The following is a 21,001-nucleotide window of genomic DNA, read 5'->3' on the forward strand; positions in this document are numbered from 1 at the left end:
TCTAGAGGTGGGAAGCTTCAACCACTGAAGAGTCCTGAGCCCCTGAATTGGCATGGCCCCCTCAGTAATAGGGCAGAGAAGAAAAAAATGGATGCCCATGGCTACAGCTAAGCACCCTTAGGGAACTTTATGGTGGACACTCCAGAAGATGGAAGGGGTGTTCTGAGCCTTTTTATTATTTTTCCTGAGGCAAGATGTGTACCATGGATGAAATTTTAATATGACCCTTCCTTCTATAGTAAAACCCAGTTAAGGCTTTTTTTTTTGGAATGGGTGCAGACTCAAGTTTTTTGGAGCTTGAAAATTTAAAAATTGGGAGAACCTAGTTCAGAATCGAGAATGCAAAAAAAAAAATGTTTTTTTAATTTTACACAAAATATGGACCAGTTGAAAGGGGTTCAGCACAAGCAAGGGGCCTACATTAGCATCAAGGTGAATCGCTTCTGTTTGGCATACAGAGAGACAAGGTTCTCCACAATCTGTTAGTGCAGACCCATCAAAAAAAAAAAAAAAAAGTTGCTATAGAGTCAATTCCGACTCATAGTCATAGCGATCCTCTAGGATAGACTAGAACTACTGCGTAGGATTTCCAAGGAGCACCCAGTGGATTCAAACTGCCGACCTTTTGCTTAGTAGCGGTAGCTCTTAACCACTGTGCCACCAGCGTTTCCACACATCAAAGGCACAAGAAATTTTACACCTGATCAGGAAGGGCCGCAGACATGGGATTCACATACGCTAGCATCCTCCTTCCACGTGGACAGTCCTATCTTACAAGAAAAGAGCGCAGCAAACTTGGTCCACGCTTAACCACAATGCACAATTCCTGAGTCTCATACAGCTCCCAAGAAGTAAAGGATGGTGTGCCCAGAGGTAACTCAGGCTTCATTTCAGGAATCTTCTTGAGGAATCCCCACAAAGGTGACGTAATTGCATACAGTCATTCCATCAAGTACTCGCAACTAAATGATTCAGGTGGAGCTGAGACTCCGAGTTTCAGTTTTGACTTACCCTACTGTTTTAATCTCTTCTTTTGCATCTTTAATTTATGGTAATCTAAAAATGTAATTAGTTATTAACCCTTCAAAATCATGTGCTACAAGCATGATAAGAAACCGAAGAGGGCTAAAGAAGACAAAGATAGGAGTTAATTGTTAAAAATTAATTTACAATAAACTTCCCTGGAGGTAGAGGTTTAGTTTTAAATCACCCTAAATGGAGTTAAAAAGTAAAGCCTTGCTTTAGCTAAGCAATAGTTCTCCAGCATTTCCTCAAAAGTGCTTGGCAGCACAGTCATCCCAGGAAGATGCTTTGTGGAAGAAGCATTCGAAGATGAAGTGACATAATAGTCTTGGGGACTCATAGTGCATATTAAAGGCTCTGAGAAGTCCTGCAGTAAAAAAAAGACCTGTCTATATTTGTTTGAGTCAGCATTTCCCAAACATATATTAATCAAAAAGACTTATTAAACAGGACAAATACTTTTCAAATATTGGTTTAAGCATCTAACCTTGTTAAGCCTCCAGGATGATACACTTTATTGGGTATTATAATTCTTTTAGTTAGAGGCATGAAAAGCTTTTCAGATAAAATCAAATGACCTGCACCCCGTCTCTGCAACCACACTGCTTCGAATGGGAATCTGCACCAACATGGAGCATCCATCTGCTCTAGCTCACAGAGCGAAGAATTGAGAATCTTTGCAACATGACGTCCAAGTGAAGATTGTGATTCTGCCATGGGGAAGTGGTGGCACGCTGAATCTTCTGGGTTTTCTGTTGGTTTCGTGGCATGCAACTCAATCTCTGCTCCTCTCTCTTTTTCCATCCCTCTACGTCAGTGCTTTTATTTTCTCTTAACTACTCTCAATTCCGGAACTTGGAAAGTGCTCCTTTACTTGTTGAATCTGCTCATAAGGATAGAACAGAGTTACAACATTGAAGCTTTGCAATTGCATTATGCCATTTACGTGATATCTAGTTTATTTCAAGCTGGCTCTACCTTTTTGTCATAAATTCTGTCACCCCAGGGCACAGTGGCTAAGACCTCAGCTGCTAACTGAAAGGTCGGTAGCTCAAATCCAGAGCCAGTCCTTGGAATCCCTGTGGGGCAGTTTTACTTTGTCCTATAGGGTCACTCAGAGTCAGAATCAACTTGACAGCAACAGGTTTTTGTTTTGCCTTTTTGTCACAGTGCTGGCATCCCAGGAGGCACTGCGTACCTGCTAATTTTCAGAGAAAGCTGCTCCTCACAAAACAGCCTGTAACTTCATATTAACTAAAGAGTTAAGCTGAATAATCAATGATTCCTTTTTTTTTTTTTTTTGTGAAATAAACCAACCCTAAACTCTGACAAGTCTCTACCTCTGAGAACCACCCTGCTCTCTGGGGTGTTGGGATTAGCTTCGACTCAATTCTAGGATAAGCCATTCCACGTAAGCTAGTGAGAACAGAGAAGTGGGTGCAATATTTACTCTGGAGATTATGGGATGTTTTGGTCTTCAGGGTTCCTAAAAACGAAAAAGGACCAGACAAAGAAATCCGTGATGTATATTCATAATAACAACTTTGGGCAAATCACTTAAATTTTCTAAATTGCATTTTCCTTGCCTGAAACTTGGAGACCATACCCATAGTTCATAGTTATAAACCCATTGCCATCGAGTTGACTCCAGCTCATAGCAACTGTATAGCGACCCTATAAGACAGAGTAGAACTGCCACACAGAGTTTTCAAGGAGCACCTGGTGGATTCGAACTACAGACATTTTGGTTAACAACCGTAGCACTTAACCACTAGGCCACCAGGGTTTCCCCTCATGGTTATAGTGATGATAAAATGAAGAAAAAATAATAAAAAGTTGTAAGGGAAGCATTTAGGAGAATGGCTGACATAGAACAAGACTTCAAAAAGGAACAGTTACTATTTAAATTCAAAGGCATGAGGAAGTCTAAAAATGCCTACTTCTCCCTAAATTGTCAGAGGAAAAAGGGACTTCGTATGTCCACATTGCAGATGTGAGTAACTCTCTTTTTGGAGTCTTTGTCTTTAGCATCATTAATATGTAGCTATCAAAAAATCTAATTACTTACTAGTCCCTTGAAATTATGAGTCATAAGCATGAAAAGGAACCAAAAAGGACTACAGAAAAGGAGAAAGATGAACAGTTAACTATTGTATGTTCATTCATAATGAACTTGCATATAGGTGGATGCTAAGCCCCAATCGCCCTAAATTAGTGAGAAATTTACATCATTGAGAATGACTCCGCCATCTCTTATCACTTGGAACTGTTAGATTTATGTTTGAGTAAAATGGAGCTAAATTGGGCTAAAGTCACATTTGGGGGCCTCGCCATCAATTAGTCTGTGAAATCATTGAGATTGGAGGTGAAATGTCCAAAAGCTTAGTCGTCACTGGGAAAATGAACAGACCAACAATTCCTTGGTGTTAGCCCCACCCCACTCCAATCTGTTACTTTTACGTCCAACGTCAAAGGCAGGCTCTTCTCATTCCATTTGTACCCTGAACATTCTCCCCCATAAAATACAGTTTAAAGGCCAGCTGCAGTGTGGAGCGTTTTCTTGGAGCCTACAGTTTCAAACAAACGACTGGGAAGACGCCAGGATCTATATGGGCTCACGAAGACTGTAAAACATTTGGTGCTGAGTGGAAAAAGACGCCTGTGAGCACTGCCAGACGTTTTCAGCTTTCTTGCACCTGTGCCAAGTGTTTTTCAGCTCTCCCACCCCCTTCTCTTGAAGGTGGGGGCGGGGGCGGAGGAGATAAGCAAGCTTTCTGAGGGCATATGCCATAGGAATAGAAAAACCCGTTACCACCACCACTCGTTTCCTCCTCAGAACCCTCGAGGAAGGCAACATGAGGGCCTCCAGCCAATCTGGCGCCAGAATTCTGAGAGCTTGAGGCTCCTTGACATTCACTCCATCCTTCCACACATCATGGTGTGTTCTGATGACCACCAGCCTCCCCATCACCACCCCTACAGAAAAGGAGAAAGATTTCTGTCTGAAATCTTCCTTGAACTCTCAGTTGAATCACCCCTGCCCATCACTGACACCAAACTGCCAATCATTTCAAGGAACTAAATTGTATGTTGAGAGGGTTTGTAACATGCAAAAATATGTGCGGAAGAAAGTATATGTTTCTTAAAGGAAGAACACCCAAAATGTTTTTGAATGAAAGTGTGAAAATGCCTAAACATAGATGACATGATACAGATCATGAGAGAGTAAATTTGAAATTACGCTGAAACCTTGCTGTGGTGTTTTCAAAGGAAGGAGAATTCAGGGTAATGGAGGGCGTCCTTGAACCCTGCACAGCAGCAGCTTAGGGTAAATGGTCCCACAATGGTGTATTTATTCCCACAGCAGAGGAAGTCTCCAGTGTACTCGTTTCTTATTTTCCCTTCTGCATCCTGACAGTGTGTGCGTGTGTGTGTGAGATTTTATTTTGGACTTCAAAACATAAAAGTTGTACGTCTGTAGATAGGTGATTATCCACCTGATCCGACTTCAGACATACTGCCAAAATTATAGTCTAATATAAATAACATTTATTATTAAGCAATTAATATATGCCAACATAGTGCTAACCAATTTGCATTTACTGTCTCAATTAATTCAATAATCTTTGGAGATGACAACTCTTATATTCCCCTCTTACAGATGAGGAGCGCCACCCATCTATTAGTTTGTTTTACTGTGACGGCTTGTGTGTTGCTGTGACACTGGAAGCTCTGCGAATGATATTTCAAATACCAGCAGGGTCACCCATGGTGGATGGGTTTCAGCAGAGCTTCCAGACTGAGACAGACTGGAAAGAACGTCTGATGATCTACTTCCAATAAGTAGTCAATGAAAACCCTATGGATCACAACAGGAGATTTTCTGACTTAATTCTTTCAGACATGTCCTCAGGAGGAATCAATCACTAGAGGAGGACATCATGTTTGGTGAAGTTGAGGGCCAACTAGGGCACAGGAGACCTTGGGTGAGATGGATTGGCACAATAACCACAACGATAGACTCAAACATCATGGCAATTGTGAGGGTGACATAGGACCAGGCAATGTTTCCTTCTGTTGTACACAGGTCTCCAAGACTTGGAGTTAATGCAATGGCAGCTAACACCATCACCACCACAGATAAGGAAATAGAGGGTTAAGAAGATTAAGTGTATAATCAAGTCCCACTCCTAGGAAACAGGGCTTGAAATTGATCCCTAATCTGTTTGTGTCTGAGCTTTCAAACACTGTTAGGCTGGCCACATCCTTCTTCAAGAAAAGCCTCTTTAGCTCTTGAGGTTGTCGATGCAAGAAGAATCACACTTAGAGATTCATTCCATTGGCTTAAATTTTGAGCCTGTTTTAAAATATAAATGTCCTTTCAAGACAAGATATACATCTTCATTGACCACTTCATTGTTCTCATCAAGAGCGAGAAAATCAGATCCTTTTCTTTTAGGTACATTGCCCTCAGTAGAGAGGGCAGAAGCATCCCTGGGCAGCTGTAGATGGGAATGGAAGGAAAGGGTAGCAGGTGCTGGTGGGAAGATGGTGCTGAAGGAGATTCTTAAAAATGTAAACAGAGTCTCGTAGATCCTGTGCCAGAGGAGTCATACACAGCCGACATTGTCTTCTTTGCACAACTATTACTGCCATCTTGAACACCTTCTCTCGTGCACAATGACAGCTCTTAAGGAAACACTGATTGAATCAGTTGTACAAGATGCAACTATTCCAAACAACAAGCTCACTGTGGTGGGTGTTGGACAAGTTGGTATGGCATGTGCCATGAGCATTCTGAAAAAGTCTCTGGCTGAGGAACTTTCCCTTGTGGATGTCGTGGAAGATAAACTCAAAGGAAAAATGATAGATCTGCAGCATGGGAGCTGTCTTAAACACCTAGTGCTGCTATAACAGAAATACCACACGTGGATGGCTTTAACAAGGAGAAACTTATTCTCTCATTGTTTAGTAGGCTACAAGTCCAAATTCAGGGTGTCAGCTCCAGGGGAAGGCTTTCTCTCCCTGTCGGCTCCGGAGGAAGGTTCTTACCATCACTCTTCCCTTGGTCTGTGAGCATCTCAGCACAGGAACCTCAGCTCCAAAGGACAAGCTCTGTTCCTGGCACTGCTTTCTTGGTGGTATAAGGTTCCCAACTCTCTGCTTAGTTCCCTTTCCTTTTCTCTCTTGAGAGATAAAAGGTGGTGCAGGCCACACCCCAGGGAAACTCCTCTTATACTGGATCAGGGATGTGACCTGGTAAGGGTGTTACAATCCCACCCTAATCCTCTTAAACAAAATTACAATAAAAAAAGGGAGGACAACCACAGAATACTGGGAATCATGGCTTAACCAAGTTAATACATGCATTTTTGGGGGGACATAATTCAATCCATGACAGGAGCTTATTTCTTCAGACACCTCAAATCGTAACAGATAAAGATTACTCTGTGATGGCCAATTCTCAGACTGTGGTGGTAACAGCAGGAGTTCGTCAGCAAGCGGGGGAGAGTCATCTCAATCTGGTGCAGAGGAATGTTAATGTCTTCAAACTCACTATTCCTCAGATCATCAAGTACAGTCCCAACTGCATCGTAATTGTGGTTTCCAACCCAGCAAGTATTCTTACATATGTTACCTGGAAACTAAGTGGATTACCCAAGCACCGTGCGATTGGAAGTGGTTGTAACCTGGATTCTGCTAGATTTTGCTATCATATGGCTGAAAAACTTGGCATTCATCCCAGGAGCTGCCATGGATGGATTTTGGGAAAACATAACAACTCAAGTGTGGCAGTGTAGAGTGGCGTGAACATGGCAGGGGTTTCTTTCCAGGAACTAAATCCAGAGAGGAGGACAGACAATGACAGTGAAGACTGGGAGGAAGTGCATAAAATGGTGGTTGAAAGTGCCTATGAAATCATCAAGCTAAAAGGATACACCACCTGGGCTACTGGATTAAGTGTGGCTGATCTGATTGAATCCATGTTGAAAACCTATCCAGGATTCACCCAGTGTCAACGATGATGAAGAGGATGGATAGCATTGAGAATGAAGTCTTCCTGAGCCTACCATGTATCCTGAATGGTTGGGGGTTAACAAGTGTTATCAACCAGAAGCTGAAGGATGATGAGGTTGTTGAACCCGAGAAGAGCACAGACACTGTGGGACATCCAAAAGGACCTAAAAGACTTGTGATGTCTGAGTTCTATGCTGTAGAAATTTAAAAGGTATAACGTGATTAACGTGAGCCCATGTACATGGATCATGGTTCACTTTTCTCTTCCTAATTATGAGAATTTGGGCCCACAGGATGAAAGCCCTTGCTTGGCTTAATATTTGCAATATGAGCCCTTGAAAAATAAAATGAACTATTATAGTATATATTAAAAAAAAGTAAACTGAATCCTGTCACATCCTTGCTTAACATCTTCGGTGTTCACCCATTGTTCCCCTGATAAATGCCAAGCTCCTCACCAAAACTTACAAGACGAGGAATTTCCGACCCTTTCCCAGCCTTAGCAGAAGCCACAGTCAATTCCTCCAACATGAGGAGACTCTGTTTCTACCCTAGGTCATTTGCTTTTGTTGTTTCTTCATCCATTTAGATCCAGTAAACCCTTCGGGTCTCAGGTTTGGTTCCTTCTTCCATGAAACCTCAATTTAAATTATAGGCTTTATGTTACTTTCTGTCTTGCAGTACCTTTCTTCTTCTTTGCAGCACTTAATTGGTTTTGTAACTTCATAAAAGGGCAGGAACAAAATGCCTTTTGTGTGCCACTGTACATCCCGTAACTAGCATAGTTGTTGGTTCATAGTAGGCACTGATTTAAAATTTTTGTAGATGAATGAATGGATATAACAAAAAAAAACTGAACCCATCACCAAGGAGTCAATTTAGACTCACCACAACCCTATAGGACAGAGTAGAACTGCCCCATAGGGTTTCCAAGCAGTGCCTGGTGGATTCGAACTGCTGATATTTTGGTTAGCAGCCGAACTCTTAACCACTACAACACTAGGGCAGAACAGTCTACTCTGGTATACCCCAAATGCTCAATGAGGAATAGCACATCTGAAAATTCAGCCAAGAACTTGAACATTTGATGGATTGGACACCACTGGGATTCAAGGAGGTTCTTTTCTGTGTACTGTGTATATAAAAGAGATATATAGAAGGTATATAAAAGGTCACAGATTTATATTTTCTAAGGCAGGGGTGATAGATGATGGATGGATGGATGGATGGATGGATGGATGGATGGATGGATGGATGGATGGATACATATATTTAAATATTATTATTGTTAATATTATTCAAGTAGTGCCTACAGCCTGAAAACTTGCCATGCCTAAGCAATTTATATATATTATTTAGTTCAATCTTCATAAAAATCCATAAAAAAGGAATTACTATGCCCATTTTCCACCACTCATCTATCAGTTTTTGTACTGTTGTGTTTTTGTATGTTGCTGTGATGCTAGAAGCTATGCCATGGGTATTTCAAATGCCAGCAGGGTTGCCCATGGTAGGCAAGTTTTAATGGAGCTTCTACACTAAGACAGACTAGGAAGAAAGGTCTGATGATTTACTTTCAAAAATCAGCCAATGAAAACCCCATGGATGACACAGAACATTGTCCCATATAGTGCTGGGAGATGAGGCCCCTAGACTGGAAATACACAATGACCAAAACAGTGGACTCGAGCAGACCGATGATTGTGAAGATGGCACAGGACCAAGTAAAGTTCTGTTCTGTTGTACTTGGGGTCACCACAAGTCAGAGCCAACTCGATGGCAGCTAATAACGACATCCTCATTTTACATAAGAAGAATTAGGGCTTCTAACAATAAAGATATCTGAGGTTCTCAGACCCAGAATTAACACCTAAGTGTATCCAAAATCCTTTACCTTCAATGACAGCTGGCTTCCCATTCATTATCCATCACACAAAAACGAAAAAAAAAAAATACTCTTTCTTCTTTACCCATATTTTCTTTTCCTGCACACATACACATCGATCTTAAAACAACAACAAAATTTGACTCTATCCCATGATGAGAAAACCATATCAAAAAAAAAAAAAAAAAAAAAACCAGGAGATCAACAAAAGAGTAAAAAGAGAACCTATAGACTGGGAAAAAAATTCTGGCTATAGAATACTTCAACACCTCAACAACAAAAAGACAATCCAATCAAAAAATGGGCAAAAGATATGAACAGACACTTCACCAAAGAAGACATTCAGACAGCTAAAAGACACGAGGAAATGCTCGCTATCATTAGCCACTAAAACAAACAAAAAAAAAAAACCCATTGCTGTCAATTCCAACTCTTAGTGACCCTATAGGACAGAGCAGAACTGCCCCATGGGGTTTCCAAGGAGCAGCTGGTGGATTCCAACTGTGGACCTTTTGATTAGCAGCTGTAGCTCACAGTAGCTCATAACCACTGCACCATTAGGGCTCCCATTAGCCACTAAAGAAATGTAAATCAAAACTACATTGAAACACCATCTCACCCAGATATTACTGGCACTAAAAAAAAAAAAAAAAACAGAAAATAACAAATATTGGAGAGGTTACAGGGAGATTGGAACTCTCTTATGCACTGCTGGTGGGAATGTAAAATGGTACAACTACTTTGAAAAATGATAAGGCACCTCCTTGTAAAGCTAGACATAGGAATACCATGTGATCCAACAATCCCACTGCTAGGAATATACCCTAGAGAAATAAGAGCTTTCACCAAATAGACACATGCACACCCTTGTTCATTGCAGCATTATTCACAATAGCCAAAGATGGAAACAACCTAATTGTCCATTGACAGATGAATGAATAAACAAACTGTGTATGGTACATACACACAATGAAATACTACGCAACGATAAAGAACAATGATGAATCTGCGAAACATCTCACAACATGGATGAATCTGGAGGGCACTATGTTGACCGAAATAAGTCAATCACAAAAGGACAAATATTATATGAGACCACTATTGTAAAACCCCAAGAAAAGGTTTACACACAGAAAAAAGCAATCTTTGATACCTATGGAGGGGGAAGGGGTGGAGAGGGAAATTACCAACTAGGTAGTAGACAAGTATCAACTCTGGTGAAAGGAAAGGCAACACACAATATAGGAAAAGTCAGCACAACTTGACCAAGACAAAGTCATAGAAGCTTCCTAGACACATCCAAACACCTTGAGGGACCAACTTACTGGGGCTAAGGGCTGGGAATCATGGTCTTGAGGGATATCTAGGTCAACTGGTGTAACATAGTTCATAAAGAAAATGTTCTACGTTCTACTTTGGTGAGTAGCGTCTGGAGTCTTAAAAGCTTACGAGAGGCCATCTAAGATACATCTATTGGTCTCATCCCATCCGGAGCAAAGGAGAATGAAGAAAACCAAAGACACAGGGAAAATATTAGTCCAAAGGACTAATGGACCACAGGAACCACAGCCTCCAGCAGCCTGAGCCCAGGAGAACTAGATGGGGCCCAGCTACTACCAACAGCGCCTCTGACAGGGATCACAATAGAGGGTCACAGACAGAGCAGGAGAAAAATGTGGAACAAAATTCAAATTCACCAAAAAAAAAACACCAAACTTACTGGTTTGACAGAGACTGGAGGAATCTCTGAGACCATGGCGCCCAGACACCCTGCTAACTCAGAACTGAAGCCACTCTTGAAGTCCACTTTTCAGCCAAAGATTAGACAGGTCTATAAAACAAACAGTAATACAAGTAAGGAACATGCTCCTTACTTCAACCAAATATACGAGACCAAATAGGCGACACCTGCCCAAAAGCAATGACAAGGAGGCAGGGAGAGACAGGAAAACTGGACAAATGGACACGGGAACCTGGGGTGGAAAGGGAAAGAGGGAGAGTGTTGACACACTGCAGGGACTGCAACCAGTGTCACAAAACAGTTTGTGTATAAATTGTTAAATGAGAAACTAATTTGCTCTGTAAACTTTCACCTAAAGTGCAATAAGAACAAACAAACTAAAAACAGGAGAATAAACGCCACAAGACTGTTTAAACTGCCCACTGAAAATCGTCATGCCACATATACCCACCTGCTCAAGGAGTACATCTTTCTGCAACTTGAGCTGTTCCCTAAACACTTCTGGACATAACAAGCTGTCATGATAATCCAAAAGTTCAATGACCTCATGCAGAGATGGAGGAGAGAGCATTCTAACACCTGATGGGCGATGAAGTAATGTAAACTCCAAGTCCTCTTCCAACTCTAAGACAAAGTCATTCTCGGATACAAGCTTTAAACACGTCAGAAAGTAGAACCAGGGTCCTTAGACTGAGAAGCAAGGCCCTGGGCTTTCAGATAAGGATCCTAGTTTTAAGACCTAACTCTGCCATGAAGGAGCTGGCTGTAAATAAATAAGTCAGTAGGCCTTTCAGTAAAAAAAAAAAAAAAAAAAAAAAAAAACCTCAGTAAAATGAAACACAGGACTCCACTAGAGGTATACTCAACTGTGAAGTTTTAGCAGGTCATTGGGCAGGGTGCTTGGCTGCACATCCCCCTTCAACCACAGCAAGTCTGCTTTATCTGTCCTAAAGACTGTGGTCCCATGTATAACTTCTTTTAAATTCATTGGATGTTCATTGAACACACACAAAATATTTTTCAAGCACCACTGTGTTTCGGGGGAGTCCCTCGGTGGTGCAATGGTTAACATGCTCAGCTGATAACCAAAAAGTTGGAATTTCATGTTCACCAAGACATCTTGGAAGAAAGAAGGCCCGATGACCTACTTCCAAAAAATCGAAATCAGCCACTGAAAATCCTATGGAGCACAGTTCTATTCTGACACAAAGGGGGTTGTCATGAGTCAGAGTTGGCCTGATGGCAACTGAGTCTTTCATGTTCCAGGGAATGTTTAATTGCCTAAAAATTTCACTTCTAAAAAGAAGCAGAGCAAGAGTTTAAAGGAGGGGAGGGAGAGAGGGGTAGAGCACCCGAGAGAGAGAAACGCAGCGGAGCCACGGACCTAGAAGAATCCTGAGAACCTTCCAACTGCAGCGTTCTAAGTCTCAGAGTCACTTAACCTCTTGATTTTCAACTTGCTCATCTTTAAAATGGTGAGAATGACCCTGTGTGCCTCAGGAGGTAGTTGCCATGTCGGAGGGAATAATACCTGAGGAAACTACTGCTCTGTAAATTGTAAAGTTCCTATTATTGCTTATGGAGCAATTCAAAACTCATTTTTCCTAGTGAGGCATCTAATCTTTTCTCCTGACCCAAAGAGGGAAGGATTCTAAATGCCTCCCTCTGTGGTATTTGTGGATCTGGAAACTCCCCACAAATGCCTCCTCTGTGGTGTCATGCCCCAGTTGCCAAACATTACTCCTGCCTCCTTTAAATGTATTTTCTTGGGTTGCAGCGACTGACTCCTCCTCTAACAGACAGGGGTGCATTAGTGGGAGATTTATGCTAATATCTCGGCAGTAGAAATCACAAGGCTCACTATACTCTCATTGGGTCCGAGAGGAGCAGCCAGGGTATGTCCTTTAACAGGATTTCCAGGAAGAATGCTGCAGCATAAGCAATGCTGATTTGCTGGCATTTATGTATTCCAGGAAGAGGGCTGTCTTAAATGTATCAGGGCCTGGAGCAGAAAATTATTTTAATGCCCTCTCCTTTCTCCACACCTCCCTGCTATAAGAAAAAGGCAGGAAAGATCCATTGGCTTCGGAGGTGCTGGCTTTAGGGAAGAGCCCGGAACAGTTCTGAAGAACCCTCATAAGATAACAGGACAGCCCTCCTAGGGGGAGACGAGGCACTATACATCCCCAGCAACTGCTCCTAGGACGGTCCCACCAGCATGTGCAATGGCCAACTGGTTCACTGTGCTAACTATAACGCTCGGCATATGGGGAGGGAGTGTTTATAGACATATGCATACACCATACATTTTTTGCCACAAGTACATATAGAGATCATCCAACTGTATATTTTGCAGACATACAAACATGCACATATATTGTCCATATGTTCAAACAATTTTTAAACTGTATCATGAACAAATAAGAATTTCCTCTCACTAAAAGTTACCAGGTGTACCATAGTGGACGTGTGAGAGCATGTGAGGATGGACAGACAAGTTTGTGTCCCAGCCTTATCATTTCTAGCTGTGTGGCTGCTTCTGTAAAATGGGAATACTACCAGGATCTTCCTCATAGCATTATTATGAACATTACATGGGATTACACATGTAGAGGGCTTGGCGCAGTGTCTAGAGCCATGTAAAATCTCAATGAATATTAGCGTTATGAACACTACATACCATACAAGGTTGTGACCACCAAAAGTCCTTCAGAACCAAGAATGGTCAAAACAAGTAGCAGGGTATCATAGTGTGTATCTGGAGCATTCAACAACTGAATGCCCCTCTTGTGACTCCTGCCATAGCCCAGCCCACCTCGATCATTGTGCTCACCTCTGAAGCTCTCTCCCTTCCCTAGACTATGATCTTATTGAAGGCAGGGACAGTGGATTACTCATCTTTGTGTCCCCAGCTTCTGATCCAGGGACACTGCTCACGTAGGTGCTCAACACATGTTGACTGAACAAATGGTTATGAATGGATAACATACCATTCTTGCTGCACACTGGGCCGTATCAGATTGGGTCCAGCAGGGGGACATACGAAGGTAAATGACCACAGAAATAGCTGATCTCTTAAACAAAGAAGTTCGGACGAAGTAGGGAAGCATAAAAAAAAGAGACACATGCTTTCTTTAGAGATTTTCTTTCACTGAAAACACATAGATGTTCATGTATCCTCTAATCATTTGGCATAAAACCAAAGGACTTTTCTTCCAGTGCATGTCTGATAATCCAAGTTCTCTGTCATTTTTCTTGCATATACAACCTATTTAATGCATCATCTAAAATTTTCAGCTTCAGCTCTTAAAGCAAAGTAAGAACTTATACCAAAAACAAACGACAACAACAAAAAAACCCAAATTCATTGCCTTTAGGGCAGAGCAAAACTGCCTCGTGGGGTTTCCAAGGCAGCGAATCTTTACGGAAGCAGACTGTCACATCTTTCTCCCGCAGAGCAGCTGGTGGGTTTGACCCCCAACCTTTCAGTTAGCAGCCAAGTGCTTAACCACTGCAGTTTTGGGTATGTTTTTGCTTTTTTTTTTTTTTTTTTTAAGAACTTATCAACTCTTAAAAAAAAAAAAAATCAGTGCATAAGAATTCTTCTAGATATTTATGATGCTCACATTCTCCAGCCTTGTATAGTCTTCTTGTCCACCTAATTGGAGAGATATTTTAAATTTAAGGCCTTTATCAAGTCTTTTCATAATATTTAACTTTTCAGAAAAACAATTATCTTTTCACATCCTGAATTACCAGTTTATATAATATTTAATCAGTTATGTACATAGCAAGTACATTTGGCATTGACAGAATTGGAAGTGAAGTCAACTGACTCTTGTTAGTATACACATCAAATGCTAGGTGTACTAGCGTAGTTTTGTCATTATAAGTGCTCAGAGTACGTTTTCTGAAGAAATAGAGACTTATTAGCCAGGAGGATTGCTTAAGCAGCGGTCAGCCATAAAAGCTTTTATTGAATTGACTTTGGAACAACTCAGTGAACCTCCTTTTGGGGTTGGGGTTGAAGGTAAGAATATTTCAAGCTTCACATTCCAAAGGTATTTTTTTTTTTCAAGCCATGTCAGGCTAAGACATTCATGAAAGTTGATAAGGGTGAACTCTCCAGTAGTAATAGGTTCACAGATGCTGGATCCATGTTACTCACACAAGCCACTTCTGTTTTCCTCCTGCTCCAACTACTTGGGTATAACCGAGGCTTATAGGAGCTCTTTCCAACACATTTCCTGAGTTTCCTCTGAGCAACTAGAGCTCTACCAAATGACCTCTTTTAGGTATGACTCCGCTAAGTAAAAATGGGTTGAGTACCACCTTTCCTGCCACCTCTACCTCCCTAATTTGCCTAGTACTAAATTTTACAAGGAATCCCTAGGTGGTGCAAACAGTTAACACGCTTGAATGCTAGCTGAAATCTTGGAAGTTTGAGTCCACCTAGAGGCATCTCAGAAGATAGACCTGGTGATCTACTTCCAAAACACGAGTCATTGAAAACCCTCTGGAGCACACTTCTACTCTGGTACACATCGGGTGGACGTGGGTCAGAGTTGCCTCAACAGCAGCTGGTTTTAAATTCCACAAAAGGGAACACATTAAGGCATGAAGACAAGAATGAACATATTCTACATTACATTTGTAAATAGTTTGTCTCTTGCTGAATTTGGTAAACTCAAATTGTTACCTGAAGTATGGATCCCTAATGCAGGGAGATACGCTTTGAGTCTTGGAGCAGGGATGGAAACTATCTCTGGAAGAAATGTGCCCTTGGATGGCAAACAATAAAAATTTAAGCCTAATCACTATGTGCAAAGGTGTTTTGGAGGCCCAATAATAAGAACAACCGTGAGTACTCAGGACACCCATCCTCAAACTAGCAGCCTCATAGGTAGACCCAGGTCCCAACTTTTTACCTTCATCAGAGAGAAATTTCAGGCTAAGGGTTTCTTGTTACATTGCAATAGCTCTGAGGAAAAAAAAAAAAAAAAAAAACTACCATATTAAGTCAATCTAAGCCATTATCACCTTCTAGGAATTCAATATGTAGTCATTTGGCAGTTTCTAAAGGACAACAGAATAAAAGAAAGGGAAAATCCAAATCCTTGGATAATATCTGTGGAGTTTCAGCCCACATGTTTTTAATACAATAGATTTGTGGACCTGAGGCTCATGTACATATGTCCACTTCCCTCAGGTAGAGGCTATGTGGTTATCAACCTGGATCTATTCCTTCTGCCTCTCTCCTGATAGAACCCAATTCATTTGCATACCCCCTGTCTCACATCCAGCTCAAGTGATTTGTGGGACTCAGGGGAAGCTGCAGGAGTAGCGTCTGATGAGAGTAAACCAATCCGTGAGGCATTTCCCTGACCTGACAAATTCTATCAGTCCAACAGTGGTCGGGGGACCTAAACTGGCCCAATCAAATTGAAAGGACATACTTATATATTAGGCTAGGAGTAGAGGTACTCTTTCTTGTGTTTGTTTGATATGAAAAAGAAATAAGATGTTTTGGTTACTATTGGCCTCCATTGTATGACCACGGTTAAATCAATGCCATATGCAGATTCATTGGCAGTTGTTGTTAAAAAACATAAAATGGATTTTAACTCATAGCAACCCCGTGTGACATAGAACTGCCCCATAGGATTTTCAAGGCTGTAATCTTTGTGGAAGTAGATTGCCAGGTCTTTGTCCCATGGAACTGCTGAATATGTTCAAACCACCAGTATTTTGGTTAGCTGGTAGAGAAGAGATGAAAAGAACTAAGGTCTTTAATATTGTGAAGCCACAGTGTCAATCAAAAAGCAAACCTATTCATCTCCAGACTCTGTGTTAAGTGAGATAACAAATTTCTTTATTACTTAAGACAGTAAATATAGGCTTTTGTGATATAAAAGAAAAACTACCACATTAAATGTCCATATTGATTTTAAGATACAGTTCAATTTGAAAAACATTAAAATGTATGTGCAGGGAGTGGGGGGAAGGAGTACTTATTAGAATTTGGGAAATAAGCTATAATACAGAAATATGTTTGAATTGGCTTGGTTCATGATTTTGAAATTGGACTGTACACTCAAGATTTATGATGTATAATTAGAAATGGTTCCAGTTCAAAGGCTTTATAGAAGTGTTCTTATTCTTGTTAGGTGCCATCGAGTCATTTCTGACTCAGAGTGACCCTATGTACAACAGAACAAAATGCTGTCCAGTCCTGCACTATTATCACATTGTAGCTATGTTTGAGCCCATTGTTGTAGTCACTGTGTCAATCCATCTCTTTAACGGTTTTCCTCTTTTTCAGTGACCCTCTACCAAGCATGATGTTCTTCCCCAGGGACTGGCCTCTCCTGATAATAGGTCAAAAGTAAGTAAGACAAAATCTGACCACCCTCCCTTCTAAAGAGCACTGTGTCTGTACTTCAGATCTGTTTGTTCTTCTGGTAGTCCATGGTATATTGAATATTCTTCACCAACACCATAATTCAAAGGCATCAATTCTTCTTTGGTCTTTCTCACTCATCGTCCAGTTTTCACATGCATATAAGACGATTGAAAATACCATGGCTTGGGTCAGGCACACTTTAGTCCCCAAAGTGACATCTTTGCTTTTTAGCACCTTAAAGAGGTCTTTTGCAGCATATTCGCCCAATGCAATGCATCCTTTGACTTCATGATTGCCACTTCCACGGGCGTTGATTGTAGATTTAAGTAAAATGAAATCCTTCACAACTTTAGTCTTTTCTCCATTCAGCATGGTGTTGTTTATTGGTCCAGTTGTGAGGGTTTTTGTTTTGTTTATGTTGAGATGTAATTCATACGTAAAGCTATAGTCTTTGATCTTCATCAGTAAGAGCTTCAAGTCCTCTTCAATTTCAGACAACAACGTTGTGTCATCTACATATCACAGGTTGTAATTGAGTCTTCCTCCAATTCAAATGCCTTTTTCTTCCTCTTATAGTCCAGCTTCCCACATTATTTACTTAGCATACAGACTGAATAAGTATGGTGAGAGGATACAACCCTGACGCACACCTTTCCTGATTTCAAACTATGCAGCATCCCCTTTCTCTGTTTGAACGACTGCCTCTTGGTCTACGTACAGGTTCCAAATGAGCACAATTAAGTGTTCCGGAATTCCCATTCTTTGCAATGTTATCCATAATTTGTTGTGATCCACACAGTCTAATGTCTTTGCATAGTCAATAAAACTCAGGTAAACATCTTTCTAGTATTTTCTGCTTTCAGCCAAGATCCATCTAATGTCAGCAATGATAACCCTTGTTCCGTGCTCTCTTCTGAATCTGGCTTGTATTTCTGGCAGTTCCCTGTTGATGTACTGCTCCAACCATTTTTTAATTTTCTTCAGCAAAATTTTACTTGTATGTGATATTAATGATATTGTTCGATAATGTCCGCATTCTGTTGGATCACCTTTCTTTGGAAATGGCACAAATATAGATCTCTACCAGTTGGTTGGCCAGGTAGCTGTCTTCCATATTTCTTGGCAAAAATGAGTGAGCACTCCAGCATTACATCTGTTTGTTGAAACATCTAAACTGGTATTCTGTCAATTCCTGGGACCTTATTTTTCCCCATTTTCTTCAGTGCAGCTTGGACTTCTTACTTCAGGACCATGCGTTACTGCTCATACGCTACCTCCTGAAATGGTTGAAGGTTGAACAACTCTTTTTGGTACAGTGACTGTGTATTCCTTCCATCTTCTTTTGATGCTTCCTGCATCATTCAATATTTCGCTTATAGAATCCTTCAATATTGCAACTCAAGGTTTGAATTTTTTCCTCAGTTCTTCCAGCTTAAGAAATACTAACTGTGTTCTTCCTTTTTGGTTTTATAACTCCAGGTCTTTGCACACTTCGTTATAATACTTTGTCTTCTTGAGCCATCTGTTGAAATCTTCTGTTCAGCTTTTATTTCATCATTCCTTCCATTCTCTTTAGCTACTCGACTTTCAAGAGCAAGTTTCAGAGTCTCTTCTGACTTCATTTTCATCTTTCCTGTCTTTTTAGTGACCTTCTTCTTTCTTCATATATGATGTCCTTGATGTCATTCCACAACTCATCTGGTCTTTAGTCATTAGTGTTCAGTTCGTCAAATCTATTCTTTACATGGTCTTTAAATTCAGATAGGATATTATACTCGAGTTTGTACTTTAGCTCCTGTAGACTTGTTTCAACTTTCTTCACCTTCAACTTGAACATGCATATGCAAAATTGATGGTCTCTTGGAGTTGGCCCCTGCCTTGTTCTGACTGATGATATTAAACTTCCCTGTTGTCTCTTTCCACAGATACAGTCAATTTGATTCCTCTGTATTGCATCTAGTGAGGTCCATGTACGGAAAAAAAAAAAAAAAAAAGAGCCACCATTTATGTTGTTTGTATAAAGGTATTTCCAATGAATAGGTCATTGATCTTGCAAAATTCTATCATGTCATCTGTGGCCTCATTTCTATCATCACGGCCATATTTTCCAACTACTGGCCTCACTTCCTTGTTTCCAACTTTAGCATTCCAACCACCAATAATTATTAATGCATCTTGATTGCATGTTTGATCAATCTCAGACTGGGGAAGTTGGTAAAAACCTTTAGTTTCTATATCTTTGACATTAGTAGTTGGTGCATAAATTTGAATAATAGTTGTATTAAATGGGCTTCTTATAAGCAACACTGACAGTGTTGTACTTTAGATTCGATTCTTGAAATGTACTTTTTGACAACAAACATGACGCTGTTCCCTTTGGTTTGTCATTCCCAGCACATTAGACCATATATGATTGTCTGATTCAGAATGGCTAATACCAGTCCATTTCAGCTCACTAATGCCTAGGATATTGATCTTCAAGCATTCCACTTAATTTTTGACAAGTTTCAATTTTCCTAGATTCATACTTTGTACCTTCCACATTCCAATTACTAATTGATGTTTGTAGCTATTTTTTCTCAATTTTGAATCATGCCACATCAGCAAATGAAGGCCCAGAAAGCTCTGCTCTAACCATGTCATTAAGGTTGACTCTATCTTGAGGAGGCAGCTCTTCCCCAGTTGTATTGTGAGTGATTTCCAACCTGAGGAACTCATTTTCTGGCACCACATCAGACAATGTTCTGCTGCTATTCATAAGGTTTTCACTGGCCAGTTTCTTCAGAAGTAGCTCTCCAGGTCTTTCTTCCTGGCCTGTCTTAGTTTGGATGCTCCATTGAAACCTGTCCACCATGGATGACCTTGCTAATATTTGAAATACTAGTGGCACAGCAACACCCAAGCCACCGCAGTGTGACAAACAGAGATGAGTGGTAGCAGCTTAAAAATCTTAGACCTTGTTGATCTTAATGGAGTAAGCCCACTGCTGTCAAGTTGATTCTGACTTGCAGCAACCCTATAGGTCAGAGTAGAACTGCCCCATAGAGTTTCTAAGGAGCGCCTGGTGGATTCGAATTGCCAACCTTTTGGTTAGCAGTTGTAGCACTTGATCACTACGCCACCAGGGTTTCCACTAATGGAGTAGATAATTGAAAACTAGATTAGCCTTCTCTAGATTTTTCCATGTTTTTTCTACAGTGTTCCGTTTTTAGGCATATGAATACAATAAAACTAGATTCAGTAAGTAAATCGAGGCACTATTAAGAGACATCTGAAAAGAAGTCTGTTTAGATACCATGAAGTACCTCTAGCTCACATACATTTTTTTCTTCTAATTAATAGCTATTTACATAAATCTAGAGTTACTAGATATCTCTAACCACTTCCAGGATTTCTTATTTCCACATTTTATCTTCCTTTGCTCCTCGCCTGATAAATATTTTATGCTGGCTTGTCTCTGAGCCTGGGTTTCAGATACAACTGCTTCTTAAAGCAGCTAACACATTTTAAAAAAATCTATTCAACGCCTATATCTCTTTAAAACATATTTAAAATGATATCAAAGTATGATTAAATTCTTCATTTAGAAGGTTTTTCTTTTTTCTCCCAAAAGATGGAAAAATACAGGCACCGAGAATAAATAATTTCTCTTCTCATCATACTCTGTACCGTCTTAATAAACACTCAGGTGTAAGGTAACCTGGTTTGAGCCTGAGAACAAATACAAATCAATACAGTCATCCAAAAAAATACAAAATTCCGTCACAAAACAGCATGTATTAATTACATAACAAATATATGAGAGACTAAATGGGACTGAACATCTCATAAAAAGGATACTCAAAGGGAGGATATAAGTAAGGGTTATCAATTTTAGCGACTCTCCTGGGGAACAGTTGGATTTGTTTTGTTGTTGTTTAAATCAGCCATT

The 21,001-nt window shown here is 40.5% G+C and overlaps 1 pseudogene; it reads left to right on the top strand.

Moving 5' to 3' along the window:
* Window positions 1-5,430: 5,430 nt before the first annotated feature.
* Window positions 5,431-7,462, top strand: LOC100668248 (L-lactate dehydrogenase B chain-like; annotated as a pseudogene).
* Window positions 7,463-21,001: the final 13,539 nt, after the last annotated feature.

This window comes from Loxodonta africana, chromosome 22 (assembly GCF_030014295.1).
Source record: "Loxodonta africana isolate mLoxAfr1 chromosome 22, mLoxAfr1.hap2, whole genome shotgun sequence".
Classification (NCBI taxonomy): domain Eukaryota; kingdom Metazoa; phylum Chordata; class Mammalia; order Proboscidea; family Elephantidae; genus Loxodonta; species Loxodonta africana.